A 16,290-nucleotide genomic window follows, 5' to 3' on the forward strand; every position below is an offset into this window, starting at 1 on the left:
TCAGCCAAGGGATCGGCATCATATTTGTGCAAGAGGTGTCTCTGGCCGTGCGTGGACCTATGCAGATCTGTTCCTTCGTGTCCGCATGCACAGGCATAGTCAACTTGTCTTCGTGAAATATGTTGTTGTGAATTCACATTTCATCTGGGTGCACATTTGCTTCTATTTCTCGGCTGTGCTGGTCTTGCCAACAAAGGCCTTCCTAAATTCAATCTTGAACTCGCTCAATGACTTCAGGTTTTCAACAGGAGCTTGCAGCCAAAATTGAACTGGTCCTTTTGTGTGGAGCTTAGCCATCTCCAACCTGAAGCTATCTGGCCAGCCATGCAACAGCGCTGTTGTGTCAACACATTTTAGACAACCGTCTGTCTTTTGCGTGGTGTCTTCGCTGTTGAAGTCTGCAGCGGCCTTTATTAGATCAGACATCATGTAGAAAGTATGCTTCTTTTCTATTAATTCAAACAGTTTTCTGTTCTATTTGAGTGAAGCCTCCATGCTGGACATCTTTCAACTGTTCAGAGAACATCGGAGTGTTCACCTTGCAAGTGTCACACAGCATACAAATTGGATGTCACTTTTCTTCTTCTTTTCCCATAGGTTGCACTAAGCCCTGCCAACTCCACGATTATCCAAACCTTCTTGCATCATGTCTACAGACGAACCTCAGTCCAATTTGTAAGTGAATCCCACTTCTGAACAGTGTTGATGTTATATCCGCACAGGTTTAATTGAAAAATACAACACATTTTCAATGAAACATGCAGCGCATGGAGCCACAGAAGTGTCAAGACCGAGGCATGGCACAGGGTCAACTAATCCCCAACGACGACTGGTTAGAACTGCAAGTTGCTCAACCGCCATCAAATATTTTATTTTCTGCAATGCCAAACCTGTCGCCAGTCAATGTGCGTGGAACAGGTGTCTGTGACCAGCCGTGTCGTAGAAATCGACTTGGACGATGACCCATGCGCGTGTGCCTGCTTGCGCTACTTACTGCACAGTCAGAGCAACTGGGAGCCTGCCCTAGCACCGCTGCAACCACAGCTGAGAAAATCTCCCTAACTTTTGCACCTCTTACCACCATGGTGGCGCACAGACAACACCACACTGGTGAACAATGCTCGGAACTGTAGCCCCAACATCAGAATATTGAGTCAAGGCATTCTGAGACCTTCAACAAAGAACAAGGCAAGCTACCACAGCAAGTACCACAAGAATGGCAGCTTTGCCATTAATACCGCTATGTACAGCCACCCTGGTTCGGGTTGTTGCAACATGACTGCTATTGTATAGTGGACGTCACAACCCTGACCACTGTCATATTTGCGACCCTAGGACATCTCCAACCAAGCTCACCTTCATCGACCTGCAGAGCTACATGCCACTGACAATACCGGCAATTGCAGCACCACTAGAAGTGGTAGGAATTTTCTGTGGGCCAATCTACTGCTGTACTGAAACACCCTTGAATGCAAAAGTATACATCAATGTCTTTTCTTGTGCTGTGACAAGAGCAGTACACCTGTAGTTAACCAGACTTAACAGTGCAAGCATTTTTACTTGCCTTCAGTTACTTCGCAGCATGTGATGGGATTTCTGCTGTCATGCACTTGGACAACGTAAAAGCGTTTCATGCAGTGCCGAGCAACAGTTCTCCTGTTTCAAAAACAACATGCAGGACTACGCCAGCGCTCACCGAATCCAATGGCACTTCATTGAATGTGCACCACGGTGGGGAAGCTGTTGGGAGTGTGTAATCAGTACAGTTAAGAATGCACTAAAGTGTTGCCTGGGATGGAGCAGCTTCAGGTATGAGCTACTCCCTGTGCTTGCCGTCCGTTCAGTTATTTTGAGGATGACGTTGCATCCACAAAAGTCCTGATGCCTTGGCACTTTTTAGTCAGTGAGCGTCTCGTCATTATGCCAACAGAGTGAGAAAACTTACTCTCAGTGTCAGCACACTGCAACTTCAACTGTGAGCTCAACATCGGGAAGAGCTACTTCGGAGGCAGAAAGAATGTCTTCCGTTTCTGCACACTCCTCACCATAGGACACCTAACTTACAGCCAGACGATCTTGTCGTTGTCGGAGACAAATGCATCTTCTCTGGCATGGAAAATCTGCTGTCTTAAGGCATTTCCAGGAAGAGACAGTATTGTGCAGTTTTTCCTGATACTTCTGATGTACGGGCAGCAGGTCTCTCGTCCTGTACAACAGCTCCATCCAGGAAGCACACATGTGCAACGTGGATGCGAGAGTGTGATCAAGATGAATAAGAGGTTGAAAATGTGTGGTCTTTTGTACAGTATTTGTACTGTGTTGAACATTCATAACTAAAGGCATTTACATGGGCATGTTAAAATGGAAGAGATCAGAGTGCTAGTCAAGTACTTCTTAGTAAGAATTGCACACAAGGGGGGGGGGGGGGGACGATTTTCAATGAGTTTTATAAGCTGTCAAAGCACTAATGGATAAAAGCAACTCATTACAAGAAGACTATCCCCTATATTTTAATACAAGCCATTATTTACATTAGGCATGCCGTAGTGGCGGCTTCTGAATTTTGACACCGTGATGTTCTTTAACGTGTCCCAAAATCGAAGTGCACGTGCGTTTTCTATTTTGCCCCCGTCGAAATGTGGCTGCCACAGTCGGCAGCAAATCTGCCACCTCTATAAATGCTATAGCCGCAGAGCTACCTCGGCGGGCTCAGAAGTGTTGATTTGACGTGCGACCCCTTCCGTAATGTTGCCTGGACCTTGCGGTGCAGTTTAATTAATGTGGCTCTGCTTCTGCATGCCCTGCGTAAGTTGTCTGCTTGACATATTTGCGTGGTGCTTATCTTTCAGAAATAGAAACTTACTCTACTGTACCTTGAACTTAAGTTTATACAGCTTCCCCGCAACTGCTGTCATGTTATACTAGCAGCATTTTCTTTCCTTCTCACAGGACCGTTTCCTCATCCTCCCCTTCCCCCATCCCTTCTATGGAAACTGCCCGCTCCTCTCTACAGTTATATCTATGTCCCTTGTGGACTGGTGGACTCGCGTGTTAGTAGAAAGGGGAGAACTGCAGTTTCTGGGATGCTTTTCAGGGGAGTAATGGATAATTACAGTTGTCGGGAGGCTAATGTGGCGACGCCCAGGGAACTCCAGGGGGCATTGTGCACATTCGATGCAGTAGGGTCCTAACGAGTTTGTCAGGCGGCCTTTCCTCTCTGTCTTGCTCCTGTCATGCATAAACACACACTGAACCTCCCCCCCCCTCCCCCTCCCGATGCGGTGTGCCAAACAGCAGCAGCCACAGCTGCAGCAGTGGGAAAGTTGAAGGAAGGCTCAACGAAAGCTTCGCTTTAATTCTTCGTCTCAAAAAGCACTTCAATGCGTTTGGCAGAAGCAGAGTTATTGGCAATCAGACTTCTTAGTGCTTCGACTCCTTCAATGCTTTGCACTGCGAAGCCTACGACGGAGCAGGGCATGCCCACAATGCTCTGCCTTCTAAATGTCGCCAAGCCTTAGGGGTGGTTCGTGCACTCTTAAGGCATGAGCAGTGCCACCTTGATGTCACCAGGTAGCGGTGAGCGCATGCCAATGGTTTAGTGCTGTGCTGCACGAAATACGTGAATCTACGGTTGCAGTAACTTCTCTAAGTTGTGTATTCACACATTTTTTGATGTATAAAATATTTTAGTGAACATTTCTTTAAAAAAAGAAATAATACAACCGAAGTATGAGGACGACATGATCATTTTTGTCTTTAGCAGATGATATCGTAAATATTGCGTGCATATTTATATAAATGCAACACGGGCATTGTGAGCTTCTGAGCCTCCACTAGACTCCGTATGCAGAGCCGCTAAGGCAAACATCGGCGCCGGTCACATTGCCATAGATTGGGTCACATTGCCGTAGATTTTAACCACAGCATGTTTGAGAACAAGTTCATACGTATGCCCATCATCACAGGTGTTATAATTGGAAGAGTTGCCATTCGTTTTTTTACTAACACAGGGAAATGGTGTAGTTATTGTGCACCTTGCTGACTGTTTTCTGAATGTCTTCGTAGAAAATATTTTGCTTGCGGGCATACTAAAGACTGTTACCTGCATGCAAGTAACAGCTTTCTGCAAGACACACAATATATATTGTTAGCTAGAGGTTATTTTGAGTACTGAATAAATGCTCTTCATACATGATAAATAATGAAAAGCAAGTGCGCCAACAATGATTAAAAGGGGTTTGATATTACTCAACTTTGAGTGGTGAGGAATGAAGTTTACTCGTAGTATTTAGCATATCCACTTTCTTTGCAGCTTGTCATCCTGAGGAAACCTGAACATGCTTGTTTACCTTTAATCTTGGCTTGGAATTTCCATGGCAGCAGGGAATACTGCACATTTTATTGTGTGTGTGTGGAGGTGGGAAAATAGTTCGTAGTCTTTTGTTGATACGGTCCTGGTGAGACTGGTTGAACTATCTGGCTGTTCAAATGAAGCAAATGGCAGAAGAAACATTGACTCGCTGTTTGCCAGTATTACTTAGCTTCGCCACAGTACATATGTGCTCTGCAGTGAAACACTAAGCGAGAATAGGTGCCACACTTATAGCACATAGCATGTGTTCCTTAATTTATACATATGCCATGCTGTCTGGTCACATTATGCATACCTGCCAACCCTCCCAATTTGCCCGGGAGACTCCAGATTTTTTAATGAACTTTCCGATTGTACGATCACTGCCAAAAAGTGGTCTCTGTTTGTGCAATAATGGTTTTTGCGAAACTGGCACCATGCAATCTACAGCCACATTGTAATCGCCAGCATCGCCAACAACGGCCGCACTAGCACCATTGGTATCATCGACTAAACAGCTGACTACGGTGCCCAGTAAGCCGACTAAAGCCAGAGCCAATGTAGCTCCTGCATTTCATGCATGCCTTCCTCCGAGGTGCATCTTGTTGCTGCTGCTTGTGTGTATGATTAGTGTTGGCTAGGCCATGTGTGTGCGGTGCACCGGAAATTGAAACACAGTGAATGCTCCTCCCCCACCCCCGTTGGCGCAAATAAAGTCCAGATTTTTTATCTCGCCAGGTTAGGTATGCATTACGAGCACAGAGACGCCTAATAACTTTACCAACAAGCCTTTAGAATTTCGGACTAACCCCTGCTTGTTGGAAACGTCCTCTCGACTTTGTTTTTTTGTCTTACCCCCTTGTTCTTTCCAATTTTTTTAAGACGCAGGTGGTGTTCTCCACTTCTCTGTGTGCATGCGTATAATTGGAACTCGTACAAGGCCCCATTAATGGTCTTGTATTGGAGACACATGGGAGGCAAATCGAGGGATGCAATCGGGACTGCAACCTCACAATTTCGAACGGCTGCCTGTGTGCTAATTGGGCATCAGGGTGCTCATACTGTCACCAGAAATGGAGTGTGCACCTGTATACTTGAGGAGTGTGTACCATGTCCTATGACTGTGGCCCCCTTTTCACTCTTGCTATACTTCTCCGCATAACATGGCTGATCTTTGTAGGGATCGAATTAACCAGAGTTGAATCAACGGAAGTCTACTATACATCTGCTAAATGATGTTGAAAAAAGTGGGACTATTCACAAGTGATTGCATTCTTTACTGTCCTGTCACGAACAATGATGACATGACCCTTCAGAATTACCTAAATTCAATCACAGCTTGGTCTGACACACTGTTCATGTCATTGAACCTTACCAAATCTAACATGACATTTTCTCATTTATGCAGCATTCTTTTTTTTGGGGGGGGAGGGGGAGGGAATGGAGTAACCAACCATATACTTGACTGTTTGTAGGTCTAGGTGCCACACTTTACTCCCCCATGACATGTGGTGATGTCAGTCAGACATTTATTCAATTACTAGATGGAACTCTGGCACTGCAAACATTCAGCCACCATGGGAATTGTGAATAGTACATGGATTTTTCTGTTCTTTGTGCTTGTAGATTCGGACGTTCTTGGGGCTTCATTTATTATGCTTTATCTGCTTCCCTTGTCGTAAATTTGAGATCGATTTTTACTTTTCTAAGGGCAGAAGACTGAACACACACAGGATACTAATTGCAGCTGTTTGGCTGGTTGAGGTGAGCAAATCAAAACGTGCTAAATGCCTGAATGTGCGTGGCTTGCCCGCAAGGAATTCATATGGCTGTTTTATGCCACTGTCGAAGCATGGGTCTGTGGTGTAATGATATCAATATCTGGCTTCTGTGCAACAGGTCCTGTGTTCAGCTACTGTCATTGGATGTTATTACTGTTTAATTATTTACCACGAGATACACTCTTGAAAATGACTTATGTTTACAAATTCATGAATCCATTTGAAGCCAGGACGAAGTTCAGGCAAATTAATGTGCTACCCTACTACCCATCATTCCCATGATGGCTGAACTTGAACGAGCCTCACCTGAAGCTCCCTCACACAATAGCTAGCACCACAGTTCCTTCTAGTAATAATTGTAGCCCATCATGGTTACGTAGTGGCTATGGTGTTGGGCTGCTAAGCACGAGGTTGTGGGATCGTATCCCAGCCACGGCAACCGTGTTTCGATGGGGACAAAATGCAAAAACACCTACTTACTTATATTTAGGTGCACATTAAAGAACTCCAGGTAGTCAAAATTTCCGGAGTCCCCCGCTCTGGCACGCCTCATAATCACATCGTGGTTTTTGCATGTAAAACCTCATAATTTTTTTAGTAATTACTGTGTGAAACTTTACGACACCAATAGCAGCAAGGCATCAGTTGAAGTCGGTGTGCCAATGACTGCTAAGCCTGCTTAGCTTGTTGATAGTGCTCCCGAGGCATTCATGATCAGGTAGCGCGTGGTTTAATCTCCAAGGTCGTGGCATCACCTTTATAACAACAGCTTCTGCGAGGTGGCCACTGGCGTCAAAGTGATCGGCATGTGATGCTTCTCTCCCATGGCTGCAACACATTGCCCGTGGCTGTGCAATACAGTAGAATCTACTGCAAAGTTAGGGTGCAAGTTGCAAGTTTTGCCTTCAGCTGCGGCTTCATGGCAGCACACACCATGCTGCCCTAAAGCCACACTTCTGCAACTCGTCACATGTTAGCTCAGTGACGAGTTAGCTCAGTGACAGTGTGCAGCACATGCACTGCACATAAGCACTCCATTCGGTGAGCTTCCTTTAATTACAACGAATTCTAGAGATTCAATTACTTAAAGTGGTTGGTAAACATAATGCCATAGCTTTTGCTGTAGTACTTGCAATATCGTGCAAACATAATTCGCACATTACATTTTTAACCGATAATGGAACTCTCAATTGAAGGTTTCCTGCGATTAAAAACACACGAAAAACAATCTTTCTAATGTGGGCATTCACTCAGTGTTTGGATTCTTGCCCACTCTGTAGCCAGGTCTTGATTACAGCGTTTATAGGCACTCTCAACAGCGATCCATGAACAGAGCCACAAGAACAGTTCATTTTCTTCATTTCTGCAATGCAGATTGCAACCAAACTAGCTAACGAGCTTCTTTATATGTCCAAGATCCCAGAATAAACTAAACTAGAAAATGCATTTTTCTGGTGAAAATGGTTTCAGCCCTGCATCCTCTGCAACTCGATCCCCTTTCAAACAATTGCCACCATAAAATTATAGCTTTCATGTGACTGTATCGCTATGGGGGGTTTTGCACTGTGAAAGCATCTGTTCTGAAGCTTTGCACAGGTTTCAGGTAGCTGCGACAACAGCTTAGGTAAGCATCTCTAGAGATAGGGAAGCTTTTGTACCTCACGACCTGAACATTAATTTGAGGGTGTCATATTCGCTGTGCAAAGTGAGACAAGGAAATGAGCATAACAATCTGTTACCATACACCAAATAGTAAAGTTGCTTGCCTTTCAGTTTTTTTCAGAAGCACACCCTCAAACTCTCAACATAATTGCTCATCATCTCTTCACAGTAGTGGGCATATTCTTCATATTGATATACAAAGGTCATCATGGCAGTTGCAGTGAGGCTGAATCTGGAGCACTTGTGCTGATATAGTACAAATTTGCAGCATTTGTGTAGGCTTATGCACTTGCGCCGCTTGTTTCTTCCTATTCGTCAAAACAGTGTTTTGACAGTTGCACTCTATTGGCATTACGTCTGTGCTGGTGAGACACGCCTTTCATTTCTCAAACCACTGGACGCACACGATTTAACCATATCATTGTGAGTGGTGTATTCACCTTTTAAGTACCCTGTTCGGCTTTTTCCCTCGAAAGGCAGCAGGGACCAGCCTGGAATTTCTGGTGGAAGGCTTTAGATTGTCTAGAAGCCCACCCTTCCTCCTGTTTTATATGCTATTCAGCTTTGGAATATTTACCGACTTGTGCACTATTTGGACTCCTAACCAAATAATAGAAGTTCAATATTTATGTGCAGGCGAGACAGCCATATTGTATTTTTTTACATCATACTGCCATTAAAAGGAAAACTTGACAGGGCTCCTACCTAAATACATTGGAACAGAGAAATAGTTTTTCTCCACAACCACTGCACCAAAGAAAAAGTTTAAATCTAGCAACCTTTGGAAGAGAAATTTCGATTTCTTCCAGCAATTTCTGAGTAAAATCTTTTTGAGAATGGGAAATTTTCAGAAATCAAAACTATCCAAAATATCAATCAACTCAGCAATGAAAAAAAGTCAGTTAGTACACAGCATCTGACAGTACATATATAAAGCGGACAAAATTTATGTATTACACATGGCTTTCAATTATACTGCTGCGCAACTAGGACTTTTGCTAAACCCTCTTAAACATTAAGAAATTCACAACATATTATAAAGTATTTTATTACATGACGGGCCGATGACGGGTAGAGCACTACATCGAGTACAATCTCTAAGCTTGAGTATCTGTGGCACGTGATGCTGTTGGCAATCCTGCTGCCTACGTCCAGGCATTCTTCTTAGTCTGAAGATGAGGCCGCAGAATCACGATAGGGCTTGAGCCGTTGAACGTGAACGACTTCGCAGTACGATGATGCATGCCAGACCATGGTGCGAGGGGCTCTCTGAGGTAGTTGACGGGAGTTCACTGCAGAATGCGGTATGGTCCGTCGTATTTAGGAAGAAGTTTTGAAGCAGGTCCTGGTGTGCGGGTCAGTACGAGCAACCAAATGAGGGTTCCTGGTAGGAAAGTTGGAGTCGAGTTGCGGGCATTGTGTTTTGATTTCGGCATTTCTGATCATGTGAAGTGACGGGCCAACTGACAAAAGATTCTTCAGCTTGTCTTGTGGCGTCCAAGATTGGCAAGCATTCTCATGGGTCTCGTCGGTAGGGCAGAATGGTATTGATTGTATGAGAAGGATCACGGCCATAAAGAAAATAGAAGGGGCAGAAACCGGTAGTGGCCTGCGTCGCGGTATTGTAGGCATAGGTGACGAACGGAAGAACTACATCCCAATGGGAGTGGTTGGATGCAATGTACATAGTGAGCATTTCACCAAGGGTGCGATTAAAGTGTTCCGTGGCACCATTGGCTGACAGGCGATAGGCAGTGCATGTGCGATGAATAGCGCATTCAGCAAGCAATATTTCAACGACTTCAGACAGGAAGGCACAGCCTTGGTCACTGAAGAGTTCACGAAGCCCTCCATGACCAAGCATAGAACGGCGCAGTATAAAAGTGGCGATTTCCCACGCTGTAGCAACTGGGAGTGCCGCCGTCTGCATAGCATGTTAAGTGGTCGACGGCAACTATAATACACCGATTGCTGGACAAACGTGCTACCGGTACTCAAGGATGAAAGAGTGAGAGGAAGATCGCGAGACACTGGCTGCTGCGTCTTGTTACTAGTCAGCCATTTTAACCCCATTGACTCTGCTTGTATATACATTGTAAATACAGTCTTATACTCCCAACATCCCCGTAACACATTGGTGGGAGGTGCGGGGTACCACGGCTGGAAAAGGAGCTCCGCAGTGGACGTCTCGTCACTGTCCTCGCCATGAATGACTGTGACCACTCGGGATCAACGTCGTTGCCGCCTCCAACGTCACCATCGCCTACTATGTCGCTGTCCCCTTCGGTTGTGGTTGTGCAACCGAAGGATCTCGGAACTTTCTGCGGGACTGATGGTGCCGACGTTGAACGCAAGAGTGGAATCACCAGATGGGACCCTACGCTTATGCTAGCTAACCTGTTGTTCTACCTAAGAGGTACGGCAAAGGTGTGGTTCGAAAACCATGTAGAGGAGCTGACCAGTTGGGATCAATGCAAAGAGAAGTTAACAGTTTTTTGCAAACCTGTGGGCTGTGAAATTGCCGCAAAGCAAGAACTGGCCTCTCGTGCCCAATCCCCTACGGAGTCCTTTGTTTGGTATATCCAGGACGTGCTGGCACTTTGTCGTAAAGCTGATCACGACATGACTGAAGCTGAGAAGGTGGGGCATGTGCTCAAGGGAATTGCTGACGACGCCTTTAATCTGCCCACGTGCAAAAGCTGCTCTACAGTTGATGCTATGATCGGAGTGCTGACAGTTAGAGGAGGCCGAAAGCCGACGCCTCATGCCCCCATTCACCAAACTTCCCAATACTGCCGCAGCGTCGACGTGTGAAGATCAGCCTGCACAGCAGCAGGCATCGCCATCAGAGGACGTGGTGCAAATCGTTCGACGTGAACTGCATGCGATGGCGCCCGCAGCTTTCTGTTTGTATGGCCTTGAGGCTACCCCTTTTTCAATTACCCTCGTGCAAGCCATTGTTCAACAGAAACTTGAAAACTTTGGCCTACATTCTGTCTGTGCTGTCACCAACCCCAGAGCCAACGAACGCCCTCCTACTATTTTCGCTCCGCCCTGGCGCTTCGCTCCGCGTTATCGCAACTCCAATAAGTGGAGAACCGCGGACGACCAGCCGATATGTTTCACCTGTCGCCGCATTGGTCATGTCGCCAGATACTGTCGCAACTCGTGGCCCTCGACACCTCGCACGCCGATCAACCTGAGCCGTTTTAATGGAAATGCCCGCAATGTTTCGATCATCGCAAAGTCTAACAGCACTGACAACTCTGCTAGGAACACGTGGTACAGTCGCTCACCATCACTGTGCGGACATCAGTCTCGTTCACCGTAAACATGTCGCCCATCTTCCCATTCGCCGCAGCTGCATCGCCTTTCATCCCCTGTGGCTTTTGGCCGCACCCTTTCGGAAAACTAACAAATGCAGCCCTCAGAGGTGATGCTGCATTGCCCGCTACTGCAGCAAATCCTCTGTCTGTGCCCACAATGAGAAGTGTAATTGACGTTAAAATAGACGGCTTACATGTCCAAGCACTCGTCGACATTGGGGCCCACGTATATGTGATGAGTGCTAGCCTACGTAGATGTTTAAAGAAGGGCCTCACCCCAGCAGCTCCCAGAGTGCTTCGTGTGGCCGACGGCGGCGTGCTGGTTGTACATGGAATGTGTACTGCGCGCATAAGTATAGCCGGCTGCCCTACTTCTGTTCTCTTTGCTATGATCGACAACTGCCCTCACGACATTATCCTTGGATTGGACTTTTTATCCCATCATTCAACTCTCATGGACTTCAGCTCTCAGCAACCGGCGTTCATCAGTTGGAACTGCTTCAAGTCGCCGATGCTGCGAGCACCGCTTCACTGCACTTGTGTTCACTTCAAGATGTGCGTCTGTCACCTGAGGCAGTCACTCGCGTGGCTTTGAGCGCACAGCCACAGATTCCCGACGGTAAAGACGTGCTTTTAAACCGGAATGTTGCTCTTCCACATACGCTGGTGACTATTACTACTAACAATGTCGTTCTTCCACTTCTGAATTTCGGCCTGTGCCCTCAAGTGCTTCCAGCCGGCATGTTCTTGGCCAGCATTTCTAATACTTCCGAATTTGGCATTGCAATTCTGAATGTCGAGAGCGGTTTCTTAGCAACAATGGCAGCTCACAGCTCTGTTTCCCTAACGGATGACTTGGCGAAGATGATTGCACCTGATCTCACCTCTGCACAGGCCATGGACATACGTCTCCCCCTTGAATCGTACCTTGACACCTTTGATTTCGGCGACAAGACTTTAGGACAAACATCCGTTGTTCATCACCGTATCAACACTACCATGGAGCCACGAATCCTATTCGTCGGCATCCCTATCGTGTATTGCATTCTGAACGTCGAGTCATCCAATCGGAACTGGACAAAATGCTCCGCAATGCCGTCATCGAGCCATCAGCCAGCCCTTGTGCTTCGCATGTCATCCTCGTGAAACAAAAAAAAAAAATGGTACCTGGCGTTTTTGCATCGATTATCGCCATTTAAACGAGATCATTCGAAAACACTTCTACCCGCTATCACGCATTGATGATGCCTTGGTCTGCTTGCACAGAGCTAAATACTTCTCATCCATCGATCTTCGATACGGCTACTGGCAGGTTTCAGTTGATGAAATGTACCGCGAGAAGATGGCCTTTATCATGCCAGTTCAAATCGGTTCAATGTCCTTTGGCCTGTGCAATGCTCCTGCGATATTTGAACGTATGATGGACTCTCTCCTGCGAGGCTACATATGGACCACCTGTCTCTGTTACCTTGGCGACGTTATTGTTTTTTCTCCCACGTTCGGCAGCCACCGTAGCCGACTAGCTGCCATTCTTGCGGTCTTCCGAAAAGCCGGCCTCCAACTGAACTTCACGAAGTGTCAACTCGGGCGCCATCAGATTACCGTGCTGGGACACCTCGTTGACGCATCCGGTGTCCAACCAGATCCGGAAAAAGTTCACGCCGTACGCAGTTTCCCGTGCCACGCTCTGCTTCGTCGGCCTGTGTTCTTACTTTCGCCATTTCGTGAAAAACTTCGCCGACGTTGCTCGGCCTTTGACAGATCCAATGAACACGCCGTTCTCATAGGGCCCTGAGCATCCCCGTAACATATCGTTCGAAACTTTCGCGACGAGTGGCGGTTTCGCTTCCCTCTTCCTTTAGCCCGAACTTAACGTTGTTGCAAGGTCCCCTATTTTTTACTTTCTCGGTCATGCGTGAAAGTCCTTTTTGCATGGCATTGATAGAACTGTCGCAAGTCTGAATTTTCGCTTGGCGCTGTTTAAGAGAGTCAAGCGAGTTTTCAATGTCGGAAAACCTCAGTTGAATGCCTTCAATCCTAGTCTGCGGGCCAAGTTGGGCGTCTTTAATTTCTTTAAAAGTGCTCGGAATATCATTGTGTATCTCATCGTCAGGGCCTGGGTTTTACTCACCGCCATCACTGAGGTTTCGCAGCAAACAAACCACTTCGCCGATATCATAGCAACATAAAAGCACACGTGTTGGGCTGTTAAGTATGGGGTCGCGGGATCGAATCCGATGGTGGCGAAATGCGAAAACACCCGCGTACTTAAATTTAGGTGCACATTGAAGAACCCTGTTAAATCTCCCGAGATGTTGAAGTCACGCCGAAGCCGGAATCCAATCTTTTTGCAGGCGACCATCGTTCTCTGCTCGATGATAGTGTTCTCATCAGCTTAAGGGGCATGAATATTGTGGCCACCATAGCATGGAGGGGTGGAAGGACACGTGCTGATCCACCAAGACAGGTCAATGAACTCTGGTCATTGCCGCTGCGCACTGAAAAGGCAACTTGCAGTTCGCGGTGGCCAACGCCAATACCGGTGCCTCGCCACTTTCACGTGGCAGGCAAGCCAGGCATTGAGCAGAGTTAATTCCTCCGGGCAAAGCCTGGCACCGCTGGTGCTGCGGTGCGTGGACGTGTAATCGTCCGGCTATTTTCGTATTTCGTGCGTTTTCTTTATAACGCGAAAAAATACCTTTATTAAAAAATAATTACGGGAGACATAGCGCACTGAAAACAACCGAATCGGGTGTTCCTTAAAACGCAATTATTGCTTTTCTATAAAAATTCGCGCCCTCAGTTCAGTAAAAAAGGTTCGTTAATTATAACGTAGTTATCAATAGTTATGAAAAAAAAGAATCGCCTTGTTGCAGTACGTCACTGGTTGCGTCCTTGTATATTCTACATTTTGTATTTAAGAGCTTGGCCAACGTTAGCCCTGTATATGCCGCCGTAAGGTGTTCACACGCATGTCGGGCTCGCGTAGAAGTGGACAAAAAGAAAGGCGCGCAACTTGATTAACGTTAGTTGCGGCGGTCTCCGCGTTCGCTGTCCCATCGCGACTTGATCTCGATTCGCGCTCGTCGTAGACAGCCGCAGTTACACGACCCGGATGCATAGCGTGTACGGTCGTGCCCAGGTTGCATAATTGTGCGAGTACATATGGTTGTGAGAACACACTAAGCACAGATAAAGCACCACCGGAACTGCGCTTTTCTTTGGTTTTGCTTGAATCGTCAACCCGTTCTCAATAAGCGCAACAGCATGTGCTTCATTTTTTGGCCATGGATAACACCGTGGCGCCCTTCAACCATCATAGCACAAATTTTAACAGGCATGGACGTCGATCAGCGAATTTGATTATTAGGTCGGTAGCTCCATCAATGAATGAATGTATAACGTTTAGCTCGGTAGGTAGATTGAAAGCATTTCATTTCCGGCTCCTTCATTTCACTTTTGCATGGGCTGAAACACTGATGAAAATGACTCAAAAAAGAAAGGAAATTGTACTGATAGGCACTGAAATAAATAAAAATAAAAATTTTAACTTGCATCCTCTCAGGCGTCAGAAAAGTGATAAATGGCGATGCAAGGAATATATATAGCGCAAATAAACACGAACTGTAAAAGCAGAAGGCAAACGCGCTAACTTGAAGGTAGTCCACGTCGGTGTGTTTATTAGTCTGCCTGCCGCCTTCTCTTTTTTTATCTTTTTTTTGTGCTGCACTTAAACTTATTTGCAGACCTACCATTTTCAAGTTTAGTAAATGAATATATGACATGCACCTTACACGCTCTGTTGCTTCTTGTTTTTCTCGCAGCGATAATTGGGAAGCCTTTCGGCCGCTTACCAACTAGCTGTGGCTTCATTACTTGCTGACGAAGTTCCAGAATTTCCCAAAGACAAAGCAGGTCGCGGAGGTCTTGGGCCGTCCACTTCTCTCCACCAACTAGTCGCCCGTATGGACGTGATCCTGTCTTCCACCCACACGGTCCTTCCACACCCCGAACGCGACGCCGATGCACCGTGCTGAGCGATATATATATATATATATATATATATATATATATATATATATATATATATATATATATATATATATATATATTTATTTGAAAGATTGCATGCCGCAATTTCACCTTGGCAACTTGTACTTCTTTAAATTGTTGCTTAAAAAAGAGATATTAATCTATTCCCTTTTATGTTAATTTTATATTTTATTTATTTATGTATTGCGAATTTATTCCTGGAATAAAGATAACATGGACGTTCCAAGTGCTTGAGAAAAATGACCGTTGAAAATCGAATCGAACATTGAACATTTGTAATTTCAAATAAAAGTGAAATGAAACATTCTGTGGATTGTGTTGAGCAACAAAAAACTTGCTTACATTATTTCGTGCAGGTACACGATGATGCAGTATCATATAGGTTAGCGATGACCAATAAAAGTAATGAAAAAGAAAAGGGCGCTGCCAAACGCTTTTAGTAGAGTTTAACGCTCATTTAGAAAGCTGAGTGCAATGCTAAAGTGCCGCGCATGATTTTGAAGGAATCCAAACATGGTGAGGTAGCTCAAATAATAAATGGGTCTGTCTAAATCGAAACCGCAAATACATGGGCTGCCCAAGACGAGACATGCTTGCCAGCGGCTGGCTGCTGCTGTTCATAAGTGAGCTGCTCAAGAGTATTTGTTCAGAAACTCGATCGTATATGCACAAGTCTCCTGCTAAAGCAGAGTAATTCGAGCGAGTCTCCATTTGCAGCGGTTTTTCTCCTTGCACACAGCAAGGACTGTTGCTGTCCCTCTTGGCATTGCAGCAGACAGAGTTGCCTACTTTGATAGTGGATTCTCGAATCAAGTAGGAATAGACTGGCAAAAAACTATTCAATGCGTGTTGGAACACTTGCACAACCCTATAGTATAAGCGCCTGGGTTTATAAGCACGGATTGTCGCAATCTAATTAGGGTGCTGGGTGCACTCGGTCTAAGCACGACGCGCGCCGCAATTGGATGAACTGCTCGCGCTGCCGCCGTCGCTAGAGTCGCACTGATGGCGGCGGCGCGAAACGTTTATCCCAGCTGCCCGCATCGTGCTTGGAACGAGAGCCAGCGCTGCGATCTTAGCGATGTTGTTGTTTTTCTTCGAAGGCGAGCTGTTGGTA

General features: G+C 45.9%; 1 long non-coding RNA gene across 1 annotated transcript in view; it reads left to right on the forward strand.

Annotated features, from left to right (window-relative positions):
* Positions 1–15,183, forward strand: part of LOC139052200 (uncharacterized) — a 33,476-nt gene extending 18,293 nt beyond the window's left edge. The window contains exon 3 of the long non-coding RNA XR_011509770.1: positions 14,945–15,183. This is a non-coding gene — a long non-coding RNA (uncharacterized lncRNA). The remainder of the gene's footprint in view (positions 1–14,944) is intronic.
* Positions 15,184–16,290: the final 1,107 nt, after the last annotated feature.

Source organism: Dermacentor albipictus, unplaced genomic scaffold, assembly GCF_038994185.2.
Source record: "Dermacentor albipictus isolate Rhodes 1998 colony unplaced genomic scaffold, USDA_Dalb.pri_finalv2 scaffold_19, whole genome shotgun sequence".
Lineage (NCBI taxonomy): Eukaryota > Metazoa > Arthropoda > Arachnida > Ixodida > Ixodidae > Dermacentor > Dermacentor albipictus.